This window comes from Phalangium opilio, unplaced genomic scaffold, assembly GCF_054372755.1.
Source record: "Phalangium opilio isolate 3A_F unplaced genomic scaffold, DU_Popi_V2 ptg000070l_1, whole genome shotgun sequence".
Classification (NCBI taxonomy): Eukaryota; Metazoa; Arthropoda; class Arachnida; order Opiliones; family Phalangiidae; genus Phalangium; species Phalangium opilio.
In genome coordinates this window covers 11,610,926-11,638,625 of record NW_028324182.1, presented here as the reverse complement: position 1 = coordinate 11,638,625, position 27,700 = coordinate 11,610,926, and the positions used below count along the sequence as shown (strand labels likewise).

Here is a 27,700-nt window from a genome sequence, read left to right as displayed (position 1 = left end):
ATCTGTAAGAAAAACGTTGGCCAACGAACTAAAGTTTTAAATGAGGCTCTAGAAACGACTCCAACGTAGACTGAAACTGAGACGTAGCAAGGCTTCGGAAAAACTAAAATCCCGTAACCCATTCAACTTTTGGCTAAATACTGATGGGATTTCGAGGAAAGGAAACGAAACTTTAGATTATTCTTAAGCCTAACGCGTTGCGTGTACGTCACTTGACATTAAAGCCAAGGGTATAGATAAGGTTTTTATCCAATCGTACGTACTACGTCAGAAACTCAAGAATGAGAAAGACCAGTTCGCATCATCACCTATTCACCTAACTTTAGTTTTCGACATTGCAGTTGTTAATCGAATAAAGCTTTGGAGAGGCATTTACGAAGTTTCAACGACGATACATCAAAGTTTGTTAGCGTGCAGCGTTTGCTACTAATTTATTAGCTCCAATACGCCATCAGGAAACAGACATTTTAGATGCACGCGGGTCTCGAGATACGTCTTGTCGTCTTATAAGACTTCTAATTTCCAAACTTTGCGCGTTTAATGGCGAAAGCTAGTTTTCAACAGAGAAAGGTTGATTTTGGAAGGGAAGAGCTGCTGGGGAGAGAGAAGTTGAAACGCAATAGTGGATTAGCAATCAACTAATCGAAAAGGAGACAGGTGGGAACCGAACTCGCGGGCTTTATTGCGTACGACAAAATGTTCACTCGTGAGAGATACAACTGGACAAATATGAGCCGAGTTCACTTGACTGCTACGTAGTTTAGGGTACAAAATCGGGGGTTTTCTAGAAAAATCTAGACCCGAGCCGTTTCCTCTCTTATATAACCGGGATAGTAACATCCGAAATGGTCGTTTACTTCCCTCTTTTAATGTCCTAGGGGTACGGGAATCTCTCCCCTTTTACAAGTACAAATATATACCAACCAGTACCATGAATTTTCTCAATTTTTCCCATAAATATTGAATAATATTTCAATAGAAACTAAGTTGTCGGCATAAGAATAGATAACCACCTTAAATTCAATCCATATTCACTAGGAGAAGAGACAGATTCATGGTGTAACTGGGGATGGGTAGATTGGGGCGATCTACTTAGGCTTTTTCCAGAATCTATATAAGGATGAGCTGTCTCAAAATCTTTATTAGGCGTAACGTCATTACAAAAGCTACTCTTCTTCCATCTCCGTGTCCTCTCCCATCCTGGACTGTTTAAAGTACATATAAGACCCAATCTAGTCCTCGGATACCCCGGTACTATATACACTAGAAGGAAATCTCTCTTTATTATCAAACCGAACAGTGAAGGCAGGGAAAAGATTTTTCGATCTCTATAATAATAATAAAGTGAACGACTACCCTTCCCTTCTCTTTCCCACCCAATCGCTTGCTTTTTTAAATAGACATGAAAAGCCCACTTAACTTATACAAAGATCTGAAATATCTATATATATAAAAATGGCTTTACTTTAGTTGGATCAGAAGGCTAGGGGAGGAAAGTTATTAAACTTTTCTTTCGCGAATCCTTTCAACATTGCATAGGGTAGATAGTCGAGGCTTAGTGTGTATTTGAAACATGACCGAGGCTTAAAAGAATGGGATTAAGATTTCTCCATCTTTCTTAACTTCATAGAAATTAAACTTAAATACAAGGCAGGTAATTAAATTTCTCTGTTGTGTCTGTCAAAAATTCAGCTTTAGATATTACAGTAGTGGTGAACAAGATGGCCCCGGCCATATTACAGTTCTGCGCGGCCAAAGGAGTCACACCTTAAAAAAGGGGGGAAGAGGAAAAGGCACCCAGCCGCAAGGGGACGTAACAATAGTTTTCCACCTCTAAAGAGCGAAAAACTAAAAATGCGGAGACAATGGTTTTGTATGTAATAATGCCATAGAAGCTACCTAACTGTGGTCAAAATTCAAAGTCATATTATTGTTAGAAGCACGTACTGCAATAACATCACCCTCTACAATAATACTAAAAACCTTTATTTTAGTACTCTTTTTGCCTTTAAAGGTAACCGTTCTATACGTTAGTTTAGTGTATTGCTCTAGTGTTCATCCCATACTGAGAATACTGTAACAAAATAACTATTTAAGCCTACTTTTTCAGGTTCAAAAAAGTATAAGGGGAAATTTTCTCAAATGAATACTAAACATGAAATAAGATACAAGAGTGGATTTTATAGGTGAACAAACTATACCATAACAGGGTATAGTTTTTAGTGTTTTTAAGGATTCGAAGAAAATAAATCCAAAGTAGATGGGTTCTGGAACATACTCAGTTACTCAGATGAGCCACTGTCACTTTAGACTGCGTCTCAAGGCTTATCCCTTCATCCGTGTCCCTTATTCCTAGGGTCAAGCAATATTGTCCGTCTTATAATCTCGCTTTATTTTTCTAAATGGGTCACGGCAGGATTGAGAGATTTCTTATTTTTATTTTTATTTGTATTTTTTATTATCATTTGTTTTTAGAAAGAGAAAACAGTTCACTATTTCGGTCCTTGTTCAAATAATGTTCAGAGATGGATTTTCAAGTTTTTTAACCCCTTCACTAGTAATAAATTAATTTAAGGTTATGTTAACTACCGATTTGCAAAATATTAAAGCAAAAATATTCAATTGATGGGTTAGTGATGCAATGAGGAAGGTATTTAAGCTTTAAATATACAGGAAAAGGCGTTTATGGCTACAAAGTAAACAATAAGTCCTTCTTTGAGCATTTGATAACTTGGAGGCTTATTTGTTTAATCAACTTTCGTTCTCTCTCTCTTTTATACTCCTCCAATCTTTTGTTCGAACGTTCTTATTTCTTTAAGCTTAGAGACTGCAGCCATGAACAGGCCTCTAGTTCTTGAATCGCGGTAAAGAAAAAAAAATATAAAGAACAAAAAATAAAACTTGAATTCTTCGCACGTTGCTTGAATGAAGGACGTATAATATCTCAATTTAAAGGCTTATATTCCTCTTATTTATTTCTTAAAACGTGGGGGTACCCATTGTCAATTTAAGAGGGTGCTATAGAGTGAGAGAGAGAGAGAGGTGTAGAGAGATGACCTATTCATCTATTCTACATATTTATGCAATTTCCAAAGCAATCTCTAGGTTCCGATTCCGTCCTCAGTCCAAACTCGGAAGACGACGACAAAAAAAATTGCTTTGGAGACGAAAGAAAGATATGAAGGAATTGAGATTGGGATTGGAAAGAAGAAAAAATTTACGCATTCCTTATGAATATTTCAAGAAAAAAGAAAACCCAGTGGAATATTCTGATGGAAGCATTTCCCTGCATGATAGAATACGGCCGCCGCCTGTCTTATTAATTCTCTAACTTTAAAAAAATAAAAAAAACTGGATCTCTAGGACGAAAAACAAGGTGCGTAAGACGTAATTTCACTTTCATGTGACAAGAAACTTGGCTAGAAAAATCATTTGTCCTACTATTGGTGACATTAAATCGATATTAAACAAAAAATTTCCGTTCAGATATAATTAAGATAAAATCGGACTAAAATGCCTTCGAGAAATGCCAGGTGTTTGACGCTGACAGAGGCACGTGGGTACCGGGTATAACTTAACTGGTCAAAGAGATATTTTCTTAAAAGATTCGGGGCTTTATTTGGGTCGAATCAAGATGGTAGGCCTCTTTAAGTCTCGAGATGTAGAGAGAGGGATTTCAAGAGAGGCTTCATGCACAACACGATGTTTTCCATCAAAGTTTTTAGTCAATCGAATTTTGCAGTGAGTGTTGGGTTGAACACTAAGGGTTTTCACGGGCTGTCACTTAAGATTGTCAAGAGACTAGGCCTAACCGCGAAGAAAACATACTCTCCCCTTACGAATAACCTTAAGGGATAAAATCTGACTGGTATATAAAGATCGACAGATGTTGAACCGTAGAGATTTTTTTCTTCATCTCTATGGGCCATAACAGACGGCTAGCGGCGCTGTAGTTTTCAAGGGAGAATAACGTAACTAAAGAAAAACATAAAGCGGTAGTGACCTCGTCGCGGGGGGTTTCTTTTTAAAGGTCGCCTTTTAAGATTAGAAAATAAAGTTTTATATATCGAGGACGGGAATTTCTTGATAGCAGGTGCTATACTCTAAGAGGATACCTTAAGCCTTGCCTTTGGTATCGAGTGATGTTTGATACAATCCACCCTTTCAGGGTAAATTCCAAGCACCATAAAGACCCAATGGACGCTGCATTCCGTCTATCTACAGTTTCACCCCTAGCCTTAGGACACCTATTATAAACCAAATTTCATCTCCACTGAGATCCAAGGTGAGAAATTTTCTACTCGCTGCAAATTCGCAATGATGCATCGCCATGGTTGCGTATGGGCGGTATTTCAAAAAAAAAACCAGATGGTGCATGTACAACTAACTAAAAGGAGCTTGACTCGATGTTGAAAACACGAAACTGTCTATGAGAAAATTCAAAACTTTAGCCTCTTGGTAGGGACGGGGAATGAATGTTTTTAGACCAGCTTCTAAACACCCTTGTTGAAAGATAAGTCAAGGACCAGTCTTTAATTTTAATCCAAACATAAGTATACGGAACGCCGGAAGCCTCCTGGAAAGTTTAGATATCCCATGGTTAAAGGAATAGTAGAACTTTAAATGTAACAGAATAATATATATTTTGAAAACCTTTAAAACTTAAAGACTGAGTTGTTTCCAAAAATATGCCAGTAGGATTCAAATTGTTATGTACCGAATGTCATACCGATTTTTATTAATAGATTTAATTGTTTTTTTAAAAATTAAAATAACAGGAGGTTAGATTTTAGATCCGCCTACTCCTTTAAGGCAACAAAAGTGGCCCCTTAACCGTCACGGAAGGGGAAATAGCCTCGTAAAGTTATGGATTGTTTCCGAGTACAGTATACGTATATCCAAAAGCGGCTATCAAGCAAGCGAGTTTCGAGTGAGTCAATATGCAAAACGTCCAACGTTAAGCCTTGTCCCTAACTATATCGTTAACATATCAAAGGTATTCAATGTCGGTATTATTGCACGCTACGAATGAAAAGTGACATATCCCGTCAGTTTAAACTATCTCACTTCCGTTTCGTCTCTAGAAACTACGGAAAACTTTCGAAAATGATCGTGCATTTTCAACTTGGATATATATAAATATAAGATAAACACTAGATGTTCAGGGTGCACTTAAGTGGAGATGGCCCAGTACTCGCGCAACTCGTAAACAAGACGTCACTTAAATTTAGGGAAAGGACTAAGTATAGAAACTGTTACCAGTAAAAGACCGGATGGATAATCACCATTAGGAAGTTTTAAGATATCGCTGGAGAATTTCTGTCTCGTTTGGTTTGATTATGTTATAGTTTCAAGTAAGGACAAGGTGATTAAGTAAATCGACTATAAATCTTAAACAGTCATTCCTCGATCCCTTCATACCTCTGTCCCTAAAAGGGTCGAACACTTGCCGATAATTGTAACTTATGAATATGTTGACCTTACTATACACTACACCTTACACCAATTCTCAATTTGGATTTTGCCAATATTCTTACCCCTTGAATTTTAGTTCACTAATAAAACTAATAGCTTTATTTCATTGCAGTGACTCCAAGGGGACACCTGACATAAGGCGCTTTCGTATTGGTTTGGTATTTTCAAGCCGTAAGGAGAATCTTGGGTATACCCAGTAATTCAGGGAAGGGTGACGGTACTTGCTAATAATAATGTTTGAGGTTCTATTTTTTTGGTGGTTTAAACGCGTAAGCCAAGATCACCAACGTCTGGTTTGACTTCACTCTTAATAGCACGCAACCACGCCCTATTATCTCTTTGAAGAGAGAAGAAATATAAAAAAAACTCATGTGAAAGAAACTGGTTTCAGCACCAATCCCTCGATACATGGTAAAGGTTCTGCATGACCAAAGGCCCAAGGCTTAAATGGGCATATACTTTTCTATGTGATTTGTGGTAAATTCCGAATGGAATGAGCGAACACATTTTGGGGCTAGTTTTGGTATACTTCACAGGCTAGATACTAGATACGGTGGTTGTTTATTTCGAATTTCATGCAACAAACATATTGCAAAAGTTTATTTAGTCACAAGGCACAAACGATAAAATAAAAACACTCTTGAGTTTTTTGAAAAACAAATCGCGAGACTTTGTAAGCGGAGTTTGAAAACAAAAATCTATATATTTAGTATTCCCTAAGGCATGACATTAAAATTGCACATAATAATGAGTGAGAAGACATCTTGGCCATCTGCAGTCCTCAGGGTATCATCTTCATCTTTTATTTCTTTCGATCTTTTTCATTCTTTCTTTCTTTCTTTAAAAATTTACAAACTAACCTTCCCCCCACCGGCTTTTGAGATATTAATATGCGAAGATTTTATCTTATCTTTCCATTTATTTTTTTTTAAAGGAGAGACAGCGAGTGTTTAAGTAATTAGTCATACGTAGTGTTAATTTTTACGTATTTATAATAAGAATTTTGTCGCCTTAACGCCGATAGTGTAATTAAAGATAAATTAATTACTTATTCAATGAAATAGCTCTCTAGTTAGCTCAGCTGATTTTCTTATATAAAAATAATTTTTAAGCTAATAAATGCATTATTAATTCAAAATGCTTCTATAATTCATTTGCAATCCATTAATTTTGAAGGCAAATTAGTTTTTCATAAAATCACCCTAATTTTTGAAATATTATTATTCATGAAAACAGCTAATTTTCTAGAACAATTTTCGGCGATAAGACTTACTAAATTATTTATTGACTTTCAAAATGAAGTAAGCTATAGGAATAGTTACGGAAATGTTTGAGCTTCGTTTGAAATTATTATAGGCTTAGTATGTTTGTTTAACCCTGATTGACAATTAATGGTTCTAGGAGATCAATTGGTTTCGTTATTTTTGATTTAAATCGATTTTCCCTTATAACAAATCTCAATTTTGAATGCAAATAAGGGTACCAAAAAATCGAAGAAAACTCGGTAGAGGAGTTTCCTTACTAAAATAGATCGTGACTAGTTTAAAAGATTTAATTCAGCGTATTTATGTAATACCCTCATTTGCGAAAATAGGTCTAGCGTTAAATTTTCTTTTAAAAACCGTTTGCTTTTAATTTTAAGAAAAAATTATATAGACCAATTACGTGGATCTAAAAACTTTCTTTGAAAAAGATCAGTTTAATTTTTTAGACCTTATAAAAACACGGTTTTCCGAGAAGATGGAAGAAAGAGAAAGCAAAACAAATTTTTTCATCTGGAGAAAGGATCTACTATAAAGAGGTATTAATCCGGCACTTAAAATGGTACTATTCCACTAAAAGATACACCCCTATATATCTTTCTCTGTCTCTACGGTCGGTACAAACCCCTATCCACAACGAAAGAAGAAAAAAAAAACTAAACTTAATCGGATGAAAAGAGCTGGCTAGGTTTTAGAGGATCGTTCTGTTAATGAATTTCATCGGTGACGTGGGCTATGTACCTAGTTCGTCCCATTATATTTCTTCCACTAATAAACACCAGTAACTATGGTGGGTGTTACTGTGGGTAGTACAGTAGTTTCCTGATGTAACAGACCAATAGGGAGCACCCTGCTTACCTAAGCAGACGAAAAAAAGATGGTGCGGGAGTATTAACAAAGAAACAGACCACCATCATGTCAGAAAAAGATAAAGATAAAGAGAGAGAGAGAGAGAGAAGTTACAAGCGTGAGGTTCAATAGCATGGTATTCTCAGTAGAGAAGAAAAAAAGAAAGCAAAATCGCATCAAAAAAATGCTGTGGGTGGAATAAAACCCATTTTTTAATCAGCAAAGTCGCGGATCTGGATAAAAATCTGAAATAAACGTTCATCTTCCACCCTTGTTAATACGCGGGAAGCTGAACAAGGATGAATTTACATCCTCCATTCTCATCCTCCCCATCATTACGAGTGTTAAACTGAACTGAAACGCGTCCCACTTTTAAACAAAACGGAATGAAACGATGCCTAAACCCTTCAGATTGAAGTAATAGTAGGGTTGGTTAATACATCCCTCTAGCTTTCATCTTTATTCCACGGAAGAGGCTGAGGATGGACCAGAAAACGTATTTGGAATAAACCGGCGTAAAACATTTTTAATCCCTCTCTAACAAAAATATTTCCCAATGAAGCGAGCGTCGACTCAATCTTCATCTAGGGGTAGGGTCCCCCGATCTAGAATCCAGGGGGCTTGTGTTAGGATTTAGCGGTTTGGAAAAAATAAAATGAGGCCATGGACCATGGTAGAAAATATATATATAACTATAAAACTTTTATAATCGCTCTATATGAGCCAATGAACTAGGATTACATCACCCAACGGGGTTAGAAATATACCGCCTCATATTCCAAGTCGACAGCCATCGTCTAAGCGTGACTAAAAAGGGAGGTACGCTATTATACACCCCGCTAAATTTTTTTATACTAAAAATATAGGCCTATATAGGAAGTAATAGTTTAGCCCTCCCCTATTACGAACTCTCCGCGCCGCTCAAAAATTCTCGTTCACACTGAAACGAACATTTGAAATTTTCATTTATAATAATTTAATTCCCTTATAAATTGAACCATAAAATAAAAAAAATAAAATAACTGCATTTGGCCTCTCCTTTTTTTCTGTAGTTCAATGGCCCCTGGAAGTCGGCTGATTTTTGTACACCGATGTTCGGCAAACAGCCAACTTCATACGCTTACTCCTGTAGAAATGTTTCACCCGCCGAGCATTACTGTTCGAGAGAGAAGCTACCGATCAGGCTTCGAAAATGCTACTAATACTACTTTCCCAAAATAAACTTGAAATTAGCGAAAACCGATTAACAGAGGTAATTAGCGACTAAAATTACGCTAAAATATACGGGCCGAGTCTTTGAAATTCCATCGTTTGCACGAGTACGAACGTAACTATTATAATGCTAACCCCTTTTGTATATATATATACAGGGTGTTTGTGAAAGGTCTATCAATAATGAAAGGGCGTATTTATTGGGCCATTTTGAGTCGAAAATGTTCTATGACATTTTGCCGTCCGAGCCACTGTTTTCAAGTTATGATTGGAGTAATTTACGGATGACCCCTTAAATTTAATTAAGAAATTGAAAGACAGCGCTAATTTAATGAAGGGGTCATCCCTAAAATATTCAAATCATAACTCGAAAACCGTGGCTCGGACGGCAAAATGTCATAGAACATTTTCGACTCAAAATGGCCCAATAAATACGCTCTTTCATTATTGATGGACTTTTCACAAACACCCTGTATATACATACATAAAATATACACTAGAAGGGTTGGTATTTAACAGAGCAATTTCAGTGAATAATAAATAGAAATGTTGGACCTGAACCTTTCCCACTCCCCAGTCTTCCCCTTTAATCTAAAAGTTAAGTTTTGCAGTGTTTTACCCAACCTCATTCAAACACCCCATACAGATTAAGGCCGAGAGAAGTAAGGGCGATTCTGACCAAGGCTTAATATAGAATACTCTCCCCCCCCCTTACCAATATATAAACCTAAGAGGACCGACCAGGTTTCCAGAAACTCATAGCAGAGCAGGACCCCGTTCCGTTTTCCCAACCAAATTGATTGTTGCGCAAGTGTATAAAGCAAGCGAACGGTGCAGCAATTATACGAATAATCATAACATAGCAGCCATACAGAGAGATAGAAAAGAAAAATAATAATTCACGCAAGAAACGCCATACCCTTCCTTATCTGCGGTAGTAATTACAGCCATTTAGTTCTGGCGTATCTGTGTTTCGGAGCTTACGCTGCGGCAACAAGAGAAAAATATCCCCTTTATGATTACAAACAAAAAAAATGGCAACGCTAAACAATAACATATGGAAACTCAGATATCCGCAACGACTTAATTAATACGAAAAAATCTAATACTTCAGTCGAACAGAAGTCTATTACTAGAAGATATCATCAAGAAGTGATATCTAGTTTATTAGGGAGAAGGTATAAATTCGCCAAATTTCCAGATTTATCTCCAGTCCAAACGTTAGTCCGGAGTTAATCCCCGCCTCTAAATTACAACCAGCATCTCACTGGTTCTTAAAAACTCAAGTCAGCGCGAAGGGAATGACGAAAATTACGTATTTTCCGACTGAGGAGAGGCGAAATAGCCCGGCCTCCTTTTACGTCCCCCCTTGTATTTTAAAAGGGGGACTGGGACTATGGCGCGCGAATACTTAGGCATCTTATACCTTCTCCCTAATAAACAAGATATCACTTCTTGATATTACGTAAAGCAAGAATTTGATCATGTCAAGTAATTTCAAAAGACGTTACACCTGTCTGATCTATTTTTAAGCACAGCCAAACGTTAATTAAGAGCTTCCGTTAACCCTATTGGCCCTTCTCAAACCCTTTATCAATACAATCCGCGAAATATTACCGGTTAAGAGCGTAGATTTTTTGCAACCACGTGTGATAGATTTCTACATAAACCGTATCATACATTTCCCGGTTCATTTTCATTATTTTTTGTTCGCGAATACGCAACTCTGCAGTTCAACCCCGAGGGAAGTAAGTGGCTACGCAACACAAGCGTAGGAACAAAAATTATCTGGACTATGGCCAGAAATTATGACAATGCAATATATGGGTGGGAGGGGGGAGAACCTTGCAACATAATAGCTTAATGACGAAATTTAAATATTAAAGATTTTTTGGCTCTGTACTTCATTTTGGCGGGAGCTAGTAGTAACCCGGATAGCGCGAGCGCGGTAAATGTGGGCACGCGATTATACCATCAAAACTAATGAAACGGAGGAGAAGTAAGAACTATACCTATAACTATAATATGGGCAATAAGACCGACATGTTTTCCTTCGCAATAAAATTTTCTAAGCCGCTACACCGCGGTCAAAATACAGGTAGGGGGTGAGGGAAGGAGGACTAGGGGAAATACAGGGATTTCGTTTAGTATATTTTAGACTATTACAATAATTATGGGAAATCATTTTCTAAAAACTTTAGATTTCGAAACGAAACTACCAAAATCTTGTTATAAGTTTTTGGTTTTCCCTTACACATAAATTCAGGTACATTCGTATATCCGATCTTAATTGGAGGCCGCGCTGAAATTGGGGGGATTTAGGTCTAATTTCGTTTCAGAGATTTTACAGCGCATGATTAGAATTTCTCTTAATTACACTTCACTAGCTCCGATATTTGGTTTAATCGAGAAATGACGGTTCAACTTACAAATTTCAAGAGGTTGAAGACGTTGTCGTCTCCAATATCACTTCACTGATTTTAAAATTGGGAGAATCCTGCCTGTTATTTGAGTGCAGTACGTTAGTGCTTTACAATTTAATTAAAATGTAATAAGAATAGCCAACACGAATTTCCGATAATCCAAATGATCCTGTTTATGGAAACGCGAAACTTGATTTTAATTATTTGAAGGGTGTTTATCGTGAAACTTGGTCTGAAATTGGAAAACACCAATGCCAAGAAACAAGCCTTTTCTCACAAAAAAATAATAATAATAAAAAAAAAATCCAAGCGATGTCTCAATTTTTACCTCTCCGAGTGACGTATGTCACGGAGAGGTATTACACTCAACGTGTGTGTCTGTGTGTGTGTGTGTGTGTGTGTGGGTGTGTGTGTGTGTCTGTCACCGCGTTCGCAGTTGGGAAATCGGAGCAAACGTATTGTTAGTTTCCGGACTGCGTTCGCAGTTCACAGAAATTCGGAAAACTGTCCCTACTTGATGGCCTCTAACACCACCATGCACTAGTCTTCCGTCTATACCACATAGACACCAATCTGCAACATTGGCTTCTAACATCACCATCAACTGGTCTTTCATCAATACCACATAGACACCAATCTGCAACACTAGCTTCTACTCTATTATCGCTGTTATGGTTAAGATTTACGCGGCGATCAGCTAGGGTTACGAGAAACGTCTAGCCTCCCTAAGGTGGGATCACCACCAAAGGTTTTCGCAAATGCGCTATTTCTTATTATTTATCTCCATCATCATCGTTGGGGTTAAGATACACGCGGCTATCAGCTAGGGTTACGAGAAACGTCTAGCCTCCCTAAGGTGGGATCACCACCGAAGGTTTTCGCAATTGCGTACTTTCTTATTATTTACTGGGAGACGATTGCTATATATACCCTAGATTTCCAAAACTTTGGCAAAGGCAGTACGCTAGCGGGGAAACCAAAATAATAGTTTAAGTTCAAACGATATTACGAATAAAGTTTCTTAAAACGATGTAAGTATAACTAAAGCAAATATCTGACGAAGATAATAATTAATATCAAATAAATTTAAGAAATTGTTTAAGAAAAACCTCTATCAATCAAAAATTTCTAGTCAAATTTTATATAGGACGAGTAATGAAGATTGCGTATGAAGTCGAAACACCATACACATTTCATAGTCAATATAGAGCGAGTAAAAAAGACGTTACTCCATTGTATTACAAACCACGGAAACTCTTTTGCAAAGCTAATATCGGACAAGTAATGATAACGTTAGTTAATAAAAAACTGAGTAATAAGGATACAGCTTCCACTCCATGTTTCATATTTTATAATCCTTCCTTGTCTTAGTATTCGAGATAATCCTGTTTCTCAACTCAGAATTAATACGGAAAGAGTAAAGTAGAAGTTTATGTTTTTGTCTGTGTGTGTCCGTCCATTGTTACACTAGTGCGTCGCGTTAGCAGTTAGCCTTGTGTTGATGTGTTAAGAAATCATACAGAACCTTAATATTCCCTTTTTCCATAATATAAAGTGAATATGTGGAAGTATTTTTCGTAATTATGATGCGTTTAGTACTTTTGTAGCTTTAAAGCTCTGTTTCATTTTGATATTCCAAAGATTTTTTTTAATATTGTTATTTGAAATGGCTGTTTATATATTACTTAAGCTTTACTACATCTGTATATAGAATAATCCTTGATTTAGTGATTTCATGAAGAAAACTAAAACCTAGACTCCAGCGGGTATATCAAGTATTGTCCGCAATAGGCTTAGTGAAACAAAGAGTAAATAATTGAGGCCTGAGGTGAAGTAAACTTTGGGCTTTGATTTTCGTGTCTATAATGGAGAGACATTAACGGTTCAGAGTGAACCGAAAGTTAAATACACTCTTAAATAATCAGGTTGAGATTTTATAATAGAAGAAAAGATCATGGTGGCAATTAGAATAGTAAAAGGGCTAATGATAAACGGGTAATAGCTACAGACTTTTTATTCTCTTTATGGTGCGCATTGACTATTAGTGCGTCTAGCTACAATTTAGCTTTGGTGTTATTTAACATTAACATTCATGTTGGCAAACTAAGAATATTGTTGAGGTGAGACGAGACGATAGTGTTTACACTGCAAACCGGTTGTGAATGTAGCTATCAGAATAAACGGTAAACAGCTGAAGCGTAGACTTCATTTCCTGTTCTTTTCCCCATTGACTGATTTCCATGTGCCCGAGATTTATTCTTATTGGATGTAAAATGTCGTCTGCTTTGCTGTATATTCGCTATGCTTGGAATACTGCCTCAATATTTCATAAATTTTACTTCAAAAAAGAGAAATAATTCCATATCTAGGTAAATAAGTTTGTAGTAGTAGACCTCTTGACTCGGAGAGGTAATATTTTGGTTTTCCCAACTTGTTTTTAAATAAATTCAAAATAAAACACACTTGTTTTAAATTAAAATAAATCAGAATTTAGAGTAAAAAACGAAGTTAGTTACGAGCTGGGATAGAAAATTCAATAAATAAAAAATAAACAATTTTTGTAGATTAAACATACCAAGCAACAGCTGGTGGAGCGTTTGTTTAACTTGTTCGAGGCTATTATTTACTTGTAGTATTAGTGACGGGCTGATATCGAAATTTCAATAAATAAAAAAAAATAAACACGATTTTTAAAAGGATAGCAACAGCTGTTGGTAAATGAAGTTTTTAAACCGCGGGAATCCCGGGTTTAACGTTGATAGTCTTGTGGTCGGAAAGAGGGGCCAGGGGGGGGGGGTAGAAAAGATTGTCCGACGTATACGGACCGAAGAGCAAACCCAAAGGAGAATCAGTTCAAAAAGCCTCGGAGAAAGTGCATGGGAGGAGGAGAAGAAAGAGACGAGCTGATAAAACGTTTTTGGTGCATCCAGAACACCGTGAGATTCGGAAGGGAAACGTGGTGGGATGGAGAATACGGAAGCCCAAGAGCGAAAGAAGGATAAGATGAGAGAGAGAGAGAGAAGAGGGTGAAAACTTTTCATTAGCACTCGCTACCGACCCGGAGAGAATGAGAGAAAACGCTCTCGCAAACAGTATACTAGAATACATTCAAACAACAAATAGCCAACCCCGAAATTAAGACATCCCCGTAACGTAAAATGTATGCCCGTCGGTCGGTCTGCTCGCTCTTTTGGGAAACCCATCCCCAACCCCTTTCCTCTCCTCCGAGCTGTCCAGAGATGGGATAAATGTTACAATGCACGTACGCGAGTAGGGAAAGGAAAACGGACAGACGGGGTATAGACAAATACCCGAGTTGACTATAGTTTTCACTCCAAATTTGTACCGTAAACTAAAGGGGATGCTTGGGTAACTGAACTAGTACACTACCAGCTTGGTTGACGGTCGTTTCTCGACTATGAAAATTAGGCGGTAGAGAAGGAAAAGATCCCGTGAAAGGTCTAATGAACGAGGCGGAGAAGCCGACCGCTGGGGAGAAAACATTCTAGAATAACGATTACAATAGAGTCACGCGGGCGCTCGCGGACCCGAAGCAAACCGCCGAGTTCGCTCGCCCAGAACATTCCCCACAGTCTCGCGGAACAGAGTAGCTCCGATTAAATTAGAAGCAGCTTGCGGAAGCGATCGGGCCATGAATCAACGAGCAAACATCTCGGGCGGAAATATATAAAAGAACGCGGGGGAGTGACGGAACAAGCCTGCTATAACCAAAGTAACGGGGTAAAAGAGCTTTTTCGGATCGGGATATTATTGTTGGCAAAACTGTATACGTTGTTTTTTCCCCTACATAACCGGGATTCTACCTCCATCACCTTTCGAGTAGTGGACCTTTCAAAGGCTTATAGAGTTCTCTCTAAGAGGAAGAAGAAACTGAAAGGCGTGGGAAGGTTCTTTTTCTTTTACTTAAATAATATTGTTCATAGGGATTTAAGTGCGAACGGGGAACATCGCCACTTTTCTGTCGCGTTGTTTAGAAGACGAGAAGACAAGCTTTAATGGCTTTTTGAGGAACGAAATTGATCCAATTTTTGTTTTCTTCTCTCGGCGTGGCTTTCAGCATAGCACGAAAAAGAAATAAAGAGCATGACCGAGGTCCTAAAACAAACGCATCAAAGCTGTAGAGAAAATTACAAATTACAGTCGATTACACGTTCGGGTATCAGGGCTCGTAAATAAAAGACCGGAAAGAACGTGTATGACCAAGGCCTACCATATAGCTAGCTTCTTAGACTTATATCCAGCTATAAATCGTGAGTTTCACTTCCATGGTAGAAGAACAACACCACCACACACACCAAAGACAGTTCTCTCTACCATAGACCAACCTACCATCTTCCAACTCAAGACATAATTATTGACCGTATAAAAACCACACGTGGATAGCGCCAATAACAAGTCTGATCAAAACCAAAGGTTTGCTCCACTATTATGTGAAAATAAATTTGAATTGAAATAATCAACGATAAAATGAATAGAGAACCTGCAACACAAGGTATCAAACTTCACTACCAATAATTCAAAATTCGGGGACGCGACTCAAAACAGACAGAGACTATTGCACGATTTTTATTAAAGCCTCTTTTGAAAAAAAACGGTAACCAAGTACTAATTTTGTAGAGGATGATGCGATTCGGGACTAAATCACGAGTTGGACCTCAATCGAGTCAAGTTCAATAACGGACGAAGTCCTCCCAGTATACACAAAAACACCATGCACAACCATCCAAGGTTATTTCACAATTTTTTTTTCTTCTTCGACCCTGGGCCGAAATTTTCAACCTAATCAAATTGAAACTGGGAAATATTTTATAAACGAATCACGTTTTAAATGTTATCTTGGAAAGAGAAACTGCGGAGGTTTCCAATAAATTAAAACAGATGAACTGAAGTAAAGTTAGAGAAACCGCCAAGAAACCTTTCAGGGGTATGAAGAAATTACGAAACCGCAATTTTACAAGGCTTCACAAACCCCAACCAAGAACGGTCTTCTACAAAAGTACGGATATTAATTTTTCCTATTCGTTTAAATTAAAGTCGAGGAGAAAGAGTAAAAAAAGAATGTTGGACAGTCCGGAAGAGTGAAAGGGGTTAAACGAGGGTCAAATAAAGGAAGGGGGGTCCAATGTGGTTAGCTGAGTCACCCTATCTCGGACACCTTTTACCAAAAGCATATTAATTCTAAAACTAACAAAAACATTCTTGCGAAATGGATTTAAATGCTCTTCAGTTGACTTTGTATTGAAAAACAAATCCCACCTCAATTGTGTCCAATCGATTAAATTTATTGATAACTTCAATTCAATTCAGTTCTGCCTACCCAACATTTAAAAGGAACACTGAGAGAAATTTCTGTAGTTTGAACAGAAGTATTTTACAATATTGAAATGTAAAAAATATTAACGGAGTTTTTCTGCAGAAATAGAAACACAGTAAAATCGTTTTTACTATTTTACGGAAAACATCTGTATATTTCACTGATTGAACTGGTATTTCTAATTCTAACTGTAAAAATTACACATTCGTTTCTGTAATTTTGGATCCTCAGTTTTGATCGGTGAATTCCACAGAAATGTTTTACAGGGTGACTGCTCGATAGGCATTGCAGGCATTTACTGTATATTTTACAAAAAATATTTTATAGAAGTATCTGTTAATTTTAGCACGAAACTGTGAAAAATACAGCTTTACTTATTTGATTGGTAAAACCGAGGGGGAAACCACTTGTGAAATCAGGTGTACAAAATTTTTGAAATCACAATTGAAGTCCATAAATTGTTTTTGAAGTCTCTATAAATCGCAAAGTTTAGTTGAAATCTCGGAAATCTTAGGAAGTCCCTAGAGAATCCCTTGAAGTCATGCGAAGTCCTTGGAAATCGCTTGAAGTCAGTCGAAGTCTCTCGGAAGTCTCTTGAAGTCATACGAAATCCCTTTGAAATCTCTTGAAGTCTCTCTGAAGTCAAGAGAAGTCATACGAAGTCCCTTTGAAATCTCTTGAAGTCTCTTGGAAATCTCTTGAAGTCTCTCGGAAATCTCTTGAAGTCTCTCGGAAATCTCTTGAAGTCTCTCGGAAATCTCTTGAAGTCTCTCGGAAATCTCTTGAAGTCTCTCGGAAATCTCTTGAAGTCTCTCGGAAATCTCTTGAAGTCTCTCGGAAATCTCTTGAAGTCTCTCGGAAATCTCTTGAAGTCTCTCGGAAATCTCTTGAAGTCTCTCGGAAATCTCTTGAAGTCTCTCGGAAATCTCTTGAAGTCTCTCGGAAATCTCTTGAAGTCTCTCGGAAATCTCTTGAAGTCTCTCGGAAATCTCTTGAAGTCTCTCAGAAGTCATACGAAGTCCGTTGGAAATCTCTTGAAGTCAAATGAAGTGGTAGAAAAATCCCTTGAAGTCTATTGAAATTCCGTCTTTCATAAGTGGAAATTTCCTTTTCTTCAAATTTTATCTTCAATAGTCTTGATCAGGGCCGGAAATAAGCACAGGACACTGGAATTTTAAAATGTGCCATAGTTTTGTTAAAAACTAAGGGGGTCACTGGACAGTTTGACCAATAAAATTTTGGAAGTTTTGATAGCTTGACTATGGAGATGTGATACTATTTCTGCACACTACAGTGGACAATGTCCTATAAATTTTCCAGTCAATTTTCGGCCGTTTTCGGAGGTGCAATGCTACCAGACTCTTGTGCCAGACACTCTTCCCCAGAAATTTTTCGTTTTTGGACTTATTGTCGGCTGCTAATCATTCCGTTTTCAAGGAATATTCGTAAAAACGATATATTTTTGTTTGTGGCGAAGTTTAATTGGCTTAATTTAAACTACTATTTAACTAAATTGGGAACCTTCTAAATACAGCATACAAGCAGCCAATTTAAAAATTGTGTCTTCTAGTTCTCTGAACTATGAATTCGAGTATGAATCAGACGATAATCAGTTTCAAAAACCTGAGGGGTCGGACGTTTTGGAAAAAGTGTACGGGATTTCGAAATCCAATTTGATTTCTTCGGATTTCGTATGATTTCGTCGGATTTTGTTTGATTTCAAAATTCGATAAAATCCAACGGATTTTGCAATTTTTCCCGTGATTTCCTCGGATTTTTTCCATGATTTCGGCAGATTTTGGGATATTTCAATTGATTTCGTTGGATTTTGTGATTTCTTTTGAGTTTGGATTTCGTGAATTTTGTAATGGATTTCGCGATTTCGTTACTGATTTTGTGATTTCTTTGTTGATTTTGTGGTATCTTTACTGATTTTGTAATTTCTCTACTGATTTTGTGATTTCTCTACTGATTTTGTGATTTCTTTACTGTTTTGTTATTTCTTTATTGATTTCGGATTTTTTATGAGATTTTTTAAGTTGGATTTCGCGGGTAGCGTACGGGATTTCATGAATGACCGACCCCTTGCAAAAACTACTGCCCAAGCGCTCACTGGCGTGATTGAGTTAGCTATGCCACGACAAAAACTTCTTTCCGTAAATAGCGGCCGATCACGTGATCATATTTTCCCGCGTGAAACGTCGCAGAATTCTTGAGACATAAGCGACGATCAAATGGATCAGTATACTATCCGGGCTTGTATCTACGCCATATAATCAAGAAGGAATTTACTATAAGAAGGCCTAAAAAGGCGTCCGGTGCGCGCGTGATAGTCGACAATCCCCCCTCATGGGTGGGGGGAGGCTGGAAAAGAAGGCGGGACTTAATATTTTATCTTACTCTATGTTTCCACCATCTATCTCTTTTACCTTCTCGTTAAGCCTTGGTTTGGTTTTTGGAACTCACGAAATCATAAGTATAGTACACTTGATTCGATTTAGAAACAATTATAGAACGAACGATTTTCACGTAGAGACAAGTATTCAAAATCCATTAAGTTAGGTTCAAAACCTTTAACTAACTTGTTAATGGCAATTAAAAACCATTCCCTAACCGTTTCAGCACCGCTGGCAGCCTCCATTTTCTGCTTACTTTGCTAGACGTTTTCTTTCTCTATTCGGAATACGTCAATCGCGTCTGTATGACCTATTCCCGCGGGATCCAATAGGAAAGCGCAGAGCAATGAGGGACATGAAAGGGGTGGGGCTTACTTGTCCACTAACACTGGCGTAAGAGTAGAAGCGTAAAATCTAGTGACTTAGGCATTCTTATAGTAAATTAATTCTTGATATAATTCTGCATAGATAATTGCTTTCGGTTGCTCTGCACCTTAGTACTTAATAGCGAAGTACATAGATATTTTTTAATTATTACAATTTAATGAAGTCTTGAGAAAAAAATAGAAATCGGCTTTAGTCTATAAATTCTATTGAAGTCACTTGAAGTCTTTAAATTATGTTGAAGTCACTAGAAGTCTTTAAATTATGTTGAAGTCACTAGAAGTCTTTACAAATTCTATTGAAGTCACTTGAAGTCTATAAAATGTAATGAAGTCACTTGAAGTCTCTAAATTATATTGAAGTCACTTGAAGTCTTCATAAATTGTATTGAAGTCACTTGAAGTCTTTATAAATTATATTGAAGTCCCTTGAAGTCTTTATAAATTTTATTGAAGTCATCTGAAATCAAATACAGTTAGTGAAGTCTTTGAAGTCGAATGAAGTCTTTGATAGTTCAATTGAAGTCATTTGAAATCTGAAATCAGGTGTACAAAATTTTCTTAGTGGTTTCCCCCTCGGGTAAAACAGATGCATTCTGTAAATTTTGCAAAAAAATTACACAGAATGACTGTTTTGTAGGTATTGCAGATATTTTCTGTACCTTCATGGTATTATCTGTTAGTTTAAGTCCGAAATTGTGAATATGACAGATTTGCGTATTTGATTGGTAAAACAGATGCCGTTTGTAAATTTTACAGATATTGTGCTACCATGACTTTGTTAACGTTACTAGCAAACTGTGAAAACTACAGTTTATTGGCGATTAAACAAGCAAAGTATGTTCTATGTATAATTTTCAGATACGTGTGTTACCGGAAACCTTTAATAATGCTTCAAAACTGCAAAAACTAAAAGATTTGATTCTTTAATGTTTCATTCACTTTTTCCCCCAACTTTTACGGTACCTATTTTGGGAAAATTACAGGTAAACCCATATAATTTCTACATTAATTTTGACAGACTATTTTCTGTAATTTTTAATTGCTCGCACTTCTTTAACCAATGGTAAACTCAAAAATAATCGACCTCTGTTTGACAGTAAAAATACTAGACCTAATTTTAAAAAGCTCCTATCATTTATGGTTTAACTAATATATAATTTTCGAGTTGCAAATCTTCAAATTCCACCTTGTCGGTTTATGTGTAATAAATATAGCTTTGTGAACGGGTATAGCTTTTAAATATATAGTCTAAACCCAAAGTTTCGACGAGATGCAAATCAATGCATATAATTGAAGTAACAGGTGAAAAATGCATCATTTTTTAGTCAATTTAATTTTTTAACTCATCGTGTAGGGGACTAGACTATACATTTTTGGTTCATGAGATGTTTATATTTAGAGTGCATTTTCTATAAGATTTAGTAAATATTCTACAAATTAGTTAATATTTATATTAGCCCATTTGGTGCCGCGAGATAAAATGTAAGAACTTAATAATGCTAAAAAACGAGTGCACGTGGATTCGAGAGAGTTCACCGGCCCCCACCTTTAGAATGGAAAATAACCGCAACCCCAGGAGGGGGAAATTCTTTGGAAAAAACTAGGAGGCTCCGCTGGGTCAAGAGAGAGACTTGAACCCTTTTTTGTCACTTCCCTCTGGGCTAGAAAGTTTCCATTGTGCGCGGTCGAGTTCGGGTTTTTTTGGACAGGTTCGATATCTACGGTCTCCACGCGGGTAATGCAGGTGTGGTTTTTAGAGCTAGAAATGAAACGCGACTTACTGAGTATTATATAACCTCGTTTACCAGCGCCCATTAAGTGAGATTCCACAATTTGAACAAGTAAGTTAAATACATTTCAGCATTCTGTATGATAAATGATCTAGTTATAAAAGGTGAATTTTGCTGTTTATTTTTAATAGAAGACAATTGAAAATCCATAAATCGGTTACTTATATTTGGAGTTAATTAAACAGTTTTTCTTTAAAAAAAAGGAGATAAAGCCTAGATCATTTATATATTGAATTTATTATAGAACCAAAACGCAAATTTATGTTTATGTTTGTTTACAGACTATAATTAATATAGAAATACCACCTTGATTATTGCGTCATAACGAGTGCCAACTAAACAAGTAAGTTATACATATTTGCATTGTTTATATTAAAATAGACCCTAATATTGCAACCCCTTGGCCAGATAGGTTTTTCTTTACTTTTTACGGAAATTCAAATGCCGCTTAAAAAATATCAGCCATTATTGCTTTACATTGGCCCTTAAAGGGAGAATGAAATAGTCAGAACAGGTCAAGTGAAAGTCTAGGAAGCTGAAACCAAAATTTTTTGTCCGTCTTCAAAATGTCGTGAATGATTACACCTAACAACGAGAATTTTACCGTTCTTTGGATTGTATTTCGTTTTAAATATCGAGTATCCAGAAAAAGCGAGCACAGATAAGGAATTAATCCAAAGGTATAAAATCGTCTTTCTCATATTTCCCCCTTATTGTGTATTGAAATCCATGTTAATATAGTTTTTAAAAAGGTAGAAAACCAAAAATCTCACATTGAAAACCTGTTTTTCTGCAAGATTTCTCTTTTTTGGCACTCAGAGTTTGTAGTTAAAAGCTGTTGTTAATTTAATATTAATCATTTAATTATTTTTCCTTTAGATGCACCGCGAAGATTAACCCAGAAAATCGCAAAGGGTGTAAGTCCAAAAATTATGTTTTTGATTAAAAAATATTTTCGAGTTTGGCTGGCTTTGAAGGATTTTAAAGTCATTGTAATTTTTAAAGGTTTGGCCTTTACTTTTATTAAAATTTTGCATATATTAAAAAAAAATTTTTTTTAATTTTTAAAATAATGAATCGTTATCAAAGGGAACTCGTTTTCAAAAATGACTTTTACCGAAATTCACGGAATCAATGAATAAGTTCCCACATCACAGGATATAATCAGGCTACAATCGGTATGTCTTTAATTCTTTGGGTGTAATGTTCTTAGATAAAATTTTTGAATTTTATAGCCCTACAAGTAATAAAAACAATGTTTCTGCAAATATTGGAGACATTAATTTTGCATAGAATGATGCAAATTGAGTTAACGTGCAAAACAGTTATTTTGATCTGACATTTCTGTGAAATTTACAGGTTCAACACTGAATAATTCTGTTAAATATATCATATCATCTGTTTAAAGTACTGATATTGAACGCACCCCAAAAAAGTAATATACAAATGTTTCTGTTTAATCATCAGATTTTTAACACCAATAAAACGATGGACTTTACACGGGTTTCTGTAATTATTACACATTTTAAAAGCTGACATATACTGTTATTTCTGAAAAAACCACAGGCATTAGTTTTAGATCAGAACAGTTATTTCTGAGAATTTTACAGATTTTGAAAGCAGATCTATACAGTTATTTCTGTAAAAACCACAGTACTTAATTCCACATAAAAACAGTTATATCTGTAAAAAATGCAGATTTTCAAAACCGATTTACACAGTTATTTCTGTAAAAACCACAGACCATTATATCAGATCAAAACAGTTTTTCTGTAAGAATTACAGATTTTCAATACAGATCAAAACTGTTGTATTCATAGTTATTTCTGTAAAAACTACAGAATATGGTTACAGTTTTAACTTGTAAAATTGACATAAAAACTTCTGTTTTGGAGAAAAACGAATAACCTATAATTTTTACAGAACCGTTCTGAAAATCGAGAAAACCGTAGTTGCTGTTATTTTTACTGATATTTTCTGGCATCACGTGCTGCCAGAAGTTTTCTGTTTTTTTCACTGAACATATTTTTCTCAGTGAAGTTTAAAATATATCCCCTAGAAACTTTCAAAAGCCCTAAGATAGAAGAGACGACGGGGAAACTCTTTAAAACCGCAAGCAACCGAGGTCCGCCAGAGAAAAGGGACAACGATAAAACATTACTTTACCAAGGTTCTGGCTGGGTGCTAGCTACTTGGAAGAGAAAACTGCGTAATCCTTACAAGTATTCGTATCACCTCCAACCAGTATTTCCGCGTCGCGATAACTTGTCCGAGAACAAACCGCTAGCTAAAAGCGGTGTCGGTCTACCGAGGAAAATACGAAAGAAGAAAAACATTTTCCAATTAAGTTTTAAAACTGCGGTCAGAAACAGGGGCTTCTCCGCGAACCTCCTTCGCCCTCATCCTCCTCGGGAGGAAATGTATCGTTTATATTCTAGCAAACACCCGAGACGCTGAGACAAAGGCTTCCAGTTATAATAAATGTGACCAAGAACCGCACAAATGTTTGGCGGGACAAGAGGTTAGTAGGAAAAGGCCGCGACCCCTTAATAATTACTACAAAAGATACCACCAAGTTATTCCTAAAATTTTATTAACGTCCGTTAGATAGTCCAGAAATTATACGGTCGACACCACGCGCATATACGTTAGATAAATTAACACTGAAGTTATCACATATTAAACTACACTTAATAATTACAACTCATTCAAATTTAGTACGCGTTTGTTCTATTTAATCACCTTATTCTAAAGCCTGCGCCCTGCAAGTAAAGTCAAACTTGCTTTCGCAAACAACTGCCTTTGTATGAAAACTTATATATTTCATTTCCCAGTTTTCCCGAATATTTCAGAAGTCTACTGGGAGACAAAGATACACCAAATAAAGATAAAAGCTACTTCAAAAGTATGTATCTTCTATTATTCCCGTTGGAGTATCAAAACTCGGGTTCTAAAGCGAAAATTACACAAAGACCGACAAAGATATATTCCGAGATTCAACCTTAGGGGATACCATAATATAAGACATTCGTATATACATAATAAATATGGCCTAAGGGCATTTTTTTATATATCTTAATAGATACCACGCCGAGCCTAGAAAGAAAGGTTTATTAATCCAGTTTTTTTATTTCTTTTAGCGTTGAGAGAGCGCGAATCGGGTATCTCTCTCGCATGGATGATTCCCGTGTGAAATGTGTCTAATTGCCAAATTTTTCTATCCCCTTTTTTATTATTATTTTTTTATTCCATTCAATTCCGGTAGCCTAGTTTATTACGATGGAAGCCTTCAAACCCCTGCAGAAATATCGTAAGTTAATTTATCGCCGGAAATAAGGTTTGACATTGAAACCTATTATTTTAAAACCCTTTTGCAATCAAAGAACGTACACTAAAAGCAAAAAGAAAGAAATAAAAATAGTCAACACGCTTGGTCGAAGATATGCATAGTTTGTTACGGAATCCCGAGCTTTCCTCTGACAAATATGATAAACGTGTCCCCCCAGAAAGCTTCTGAAGCATTTATATATCGTTAGTTACGCCGAGATTCATCCAAATCAGATTGACTCTTGCTACAAAAACTTAAACAAAAAAACAGAAACAACATCTCGGACTAAAAATAAACTAAAACCGCACGTACCACGGTCTGCTAATAAACTTAATATATTAGCTGTTTCTCCTTTAAAAACAACATTGAAAAATTATTATAACAAATAGATCATCTATCTGATTGGAACAACAATGTGACCGAAACGGATTTCTTTCAGGTTAAATAAATATTTAGTATGATTTAATGATATAAATAATGAATATTACGGATCTTGTTTTTATAGATCTGAATTTCCTCTAACGCTATTCTAAATTAAACAAGACGGCCCAAGGGCTCGTAATAGTAGCCATATCGTACGAGTGAATAGCCCCTCTATACCCTACCCTAATGAGTGGATAACCCCTCTATACCTTACCCTAATGAGTGAATAGCGCTATCTTTTTCATTGCTTAATTGATTTACTGTGCATAAAATTAGAGTGAATAGCCCCTCGATTCCCTACTCTAAACAGTGATTAAATTATAACCGCATAAATTTACTTATGCTGTAATTCTAATATTCCGGCGAATCGAAGAACAGATAGTTTTTAGTGATAATCCCCTCGATGAGTTTACAACATAGACTTATGCCGATGCACACTTATCGCATCTTATAAATTTCTAACAAGGACTTATGCCCAGAAACTTTTGAAAGAGAAAGTTTAGTTATAGTGATTACGCATTTTAGTGATGATCCCCTCGAATTACCTTTAGCAATGCTAAAATGATCAAACGCATAACGCTCATTTAACACTATCTAAACCCGCATTTGAATTCACCGCCAAAACGTTCCAGTCAAACATAACATAGATGACGATAGCTACCGAACGAGAACGAAACACACGAGGAGCGCGGTAGGAAACGGGGTAAATCGTTATCTATTTAATTAGCACATAAATAAAAAGAAAATAAATATAAAAACCCCAAACATACAAATTCATAAGTATCCGACCCCACAGATAAAAATTCAAAAGTATCCGACCCCACAGATTAAGAGGTACCCCACCCCACATCACCCCGACATTTTGGAGATAAAAATAAATGATAAAAAACTCGGGGTTTCTCTCAAGTCTCTATGGTTCAGTGGTAGCGAGCCTTACTGCTGCGCCAGCGACCCGGGTTCGATTCCCGGGTATGACCTGAAAAACTTTTAATTAAAATTAAATCTCTTATCAAGCCCAGTTACCCCTATTGGTGGGTTTAGGTACTATCGAGTTCCTTTTAAGCTAAAATATAACGATAACGATAGCGAAAACTCCGGCCACTACTGTTACTACTACTACTGTTACTACGGCTCGGGTCAAACTAAGAGCCTATCGTATACTACGATATGGCTAAAAAGCATCCTTTCTCTAATACAAACTGTATTTCAATACATCTTACTTTAATATTTTTAAAAACTTGCGCCATCTACGTTAGATTTCTGCAGATATCAAAGGTTACTAACAGAAAGACAGACCTATTAAAATTTAATGCAAATTTTACCTATAATGGGTATTTTAAACCTACTAAAAGGCCAATTAAGTTCAATTAACTTTGCTTGTAAGTGGGTGGACTTATTACCTACAAAGACTTTGAACTAAAATTGCCTTTAGGGAGTTTTAGAATTTCGTTGAGAATATTTTTTAAATACTTAAACTTTACGTCGGAGTAGTTTTATCCATTAAATTTTCGCCTGGAGTATAAATTGGTTAAAAAGTCGATCCTCCAGACCATCCAATAATTAACTCTCATTAGTAGAAGTTTCGAGGTTGTAGGACATAAATTAAACGATAAAATATTCTTAAATTTAAAGACGATTAGAGACATCTTAGTATTTTAAATATTCCGAGCCGACACTTGTCGTCGAATTTTCTTGAACTGGTTTAAAAATAGTGGGTTGGGGGTCAGTTAGAGGAAAGACAAGAGTTTTATTTTTGAGAAAACCGCCTTTATCCGGTCCGCGTGTTTATCTCGACTTTGGGAAGAAAATCGTTCAAAGGAGAGAAAAGAGGTGAAGCCGAGATGTTTTTCTTTCCGACTAAAGTTTTTAAAAAAGGTTTTCACGCGGAAGACAAGACACGGGTGGAGAGATAAAATGTCCCCCGAAAGTCTAGAGACACCGCCCCCTTGTTGACTTAATTAGCGACGAAGAAGACCGGACCAGAGAGACTACAGTAGCCCTAACCACGTTGACAAAAGACCTAACTGGACTACTCTCTAAAAGGCAGAGACTGAGGAAATACGAACAAACTATACCAATAAGACTTTCTCCCGCAAAAATCGAATTGCCCAGTCGATCTACCGCTCCGATAAGTCTGAGCTGTACCACCAAAGTCCGTCCATCCGCTTTGGTCCGCGGGCGGTCAAGAACAAATAAAATTAACTAACCTTAGCAACGGGGGGTTTGAACTACAGAAAACTTTTAGAGAACTAAGGAAAGACAGAACAATTAACAGTACGTCGCCATAAAGAGCTAGAAACTAGTCCTTGCACAAGGCTATATAGTGAAAAATACAATTGAAAAGAGTTTTACTTTTCAATTACTTCTGTTAGAACAATCTTCAATCGAACGCTATGCTTGCATGCTTTTCACGTTGTTTTAAGAATATAATTAACTGCCCTGTAATTAAACCAGTTAAGTAAATTATTTACATACGAGCAGACTAATTAAACTTGAGGCTACTAAAATAATAATGGCGTTATTATTTAACTTTCATTTTAAAGTAATCAATATACGAATTGTAATTAAGTTTACAACTACATCGTAAGTTAATTGGGTTAAAAAATAAATCTAGTTATACAACTTAAATACGCTTATCTATCTTCGATAAATTTCAAATGAGAAATTCTTATTTTCATCAAAAAGGGGGAAAATCAGAAAACCGGATTTTAAATAAAGAAATAAAAAAAAATCAGCTTGTTTTAGGAATACAAAAATAACATTGCAAAACTTTATAAAACAAGTTTATCGTCAAATTTGAATCGAGTAAAGACGCGATGGA

The 27,700-nt window shown here is 36.3% G+C and overlaps 1 protein-coding gene and 1 long non-coding RNA gene across 6 annotated transcripts in view; one reads left to right on the top strand and one right to left on the bottom strand.

The window, feature by feature from the left end:
* The window catches only part of LOC149661640 (cell adhesion molecule Dscam1-like), a 183,565-nt gene that overhangs the window by 137,772 nt on the left and 18,093 nt on the right, over positions 1-27,700 (bottom strand). The window lies entirely within an intron of this gene.
* On the top strand, positions 19,969-22,626 carry LOC149661641 (uncharacterized). Of its 5 annotated transcripts, none has more exons than XR_016368964.1 (6): positions 19,969-21,179; positions 21,410-21,471; positions 21,541-21,808; positions 21,870-22,133; positions 22,218-22,306; positions 22,488-22,626. It is a non-coding gene; the product is annotated as an uncharacterized LOC149661641 (long non-coding RNA). The 5 variants fall into 5 exon arrangements; XR_016368966.1 differs by lacking the exon at positions 22,488-22,626 and adding an exon at positions 22,364-22,483 and having other exon boundaries at positions 21,885-22,133; XR_016368965.1 differs by lacking the exon at positions 22,488-22,626 and adding an exon at positions 22,364-22,483 and having other exon boundaries at positions 21,881-22,133.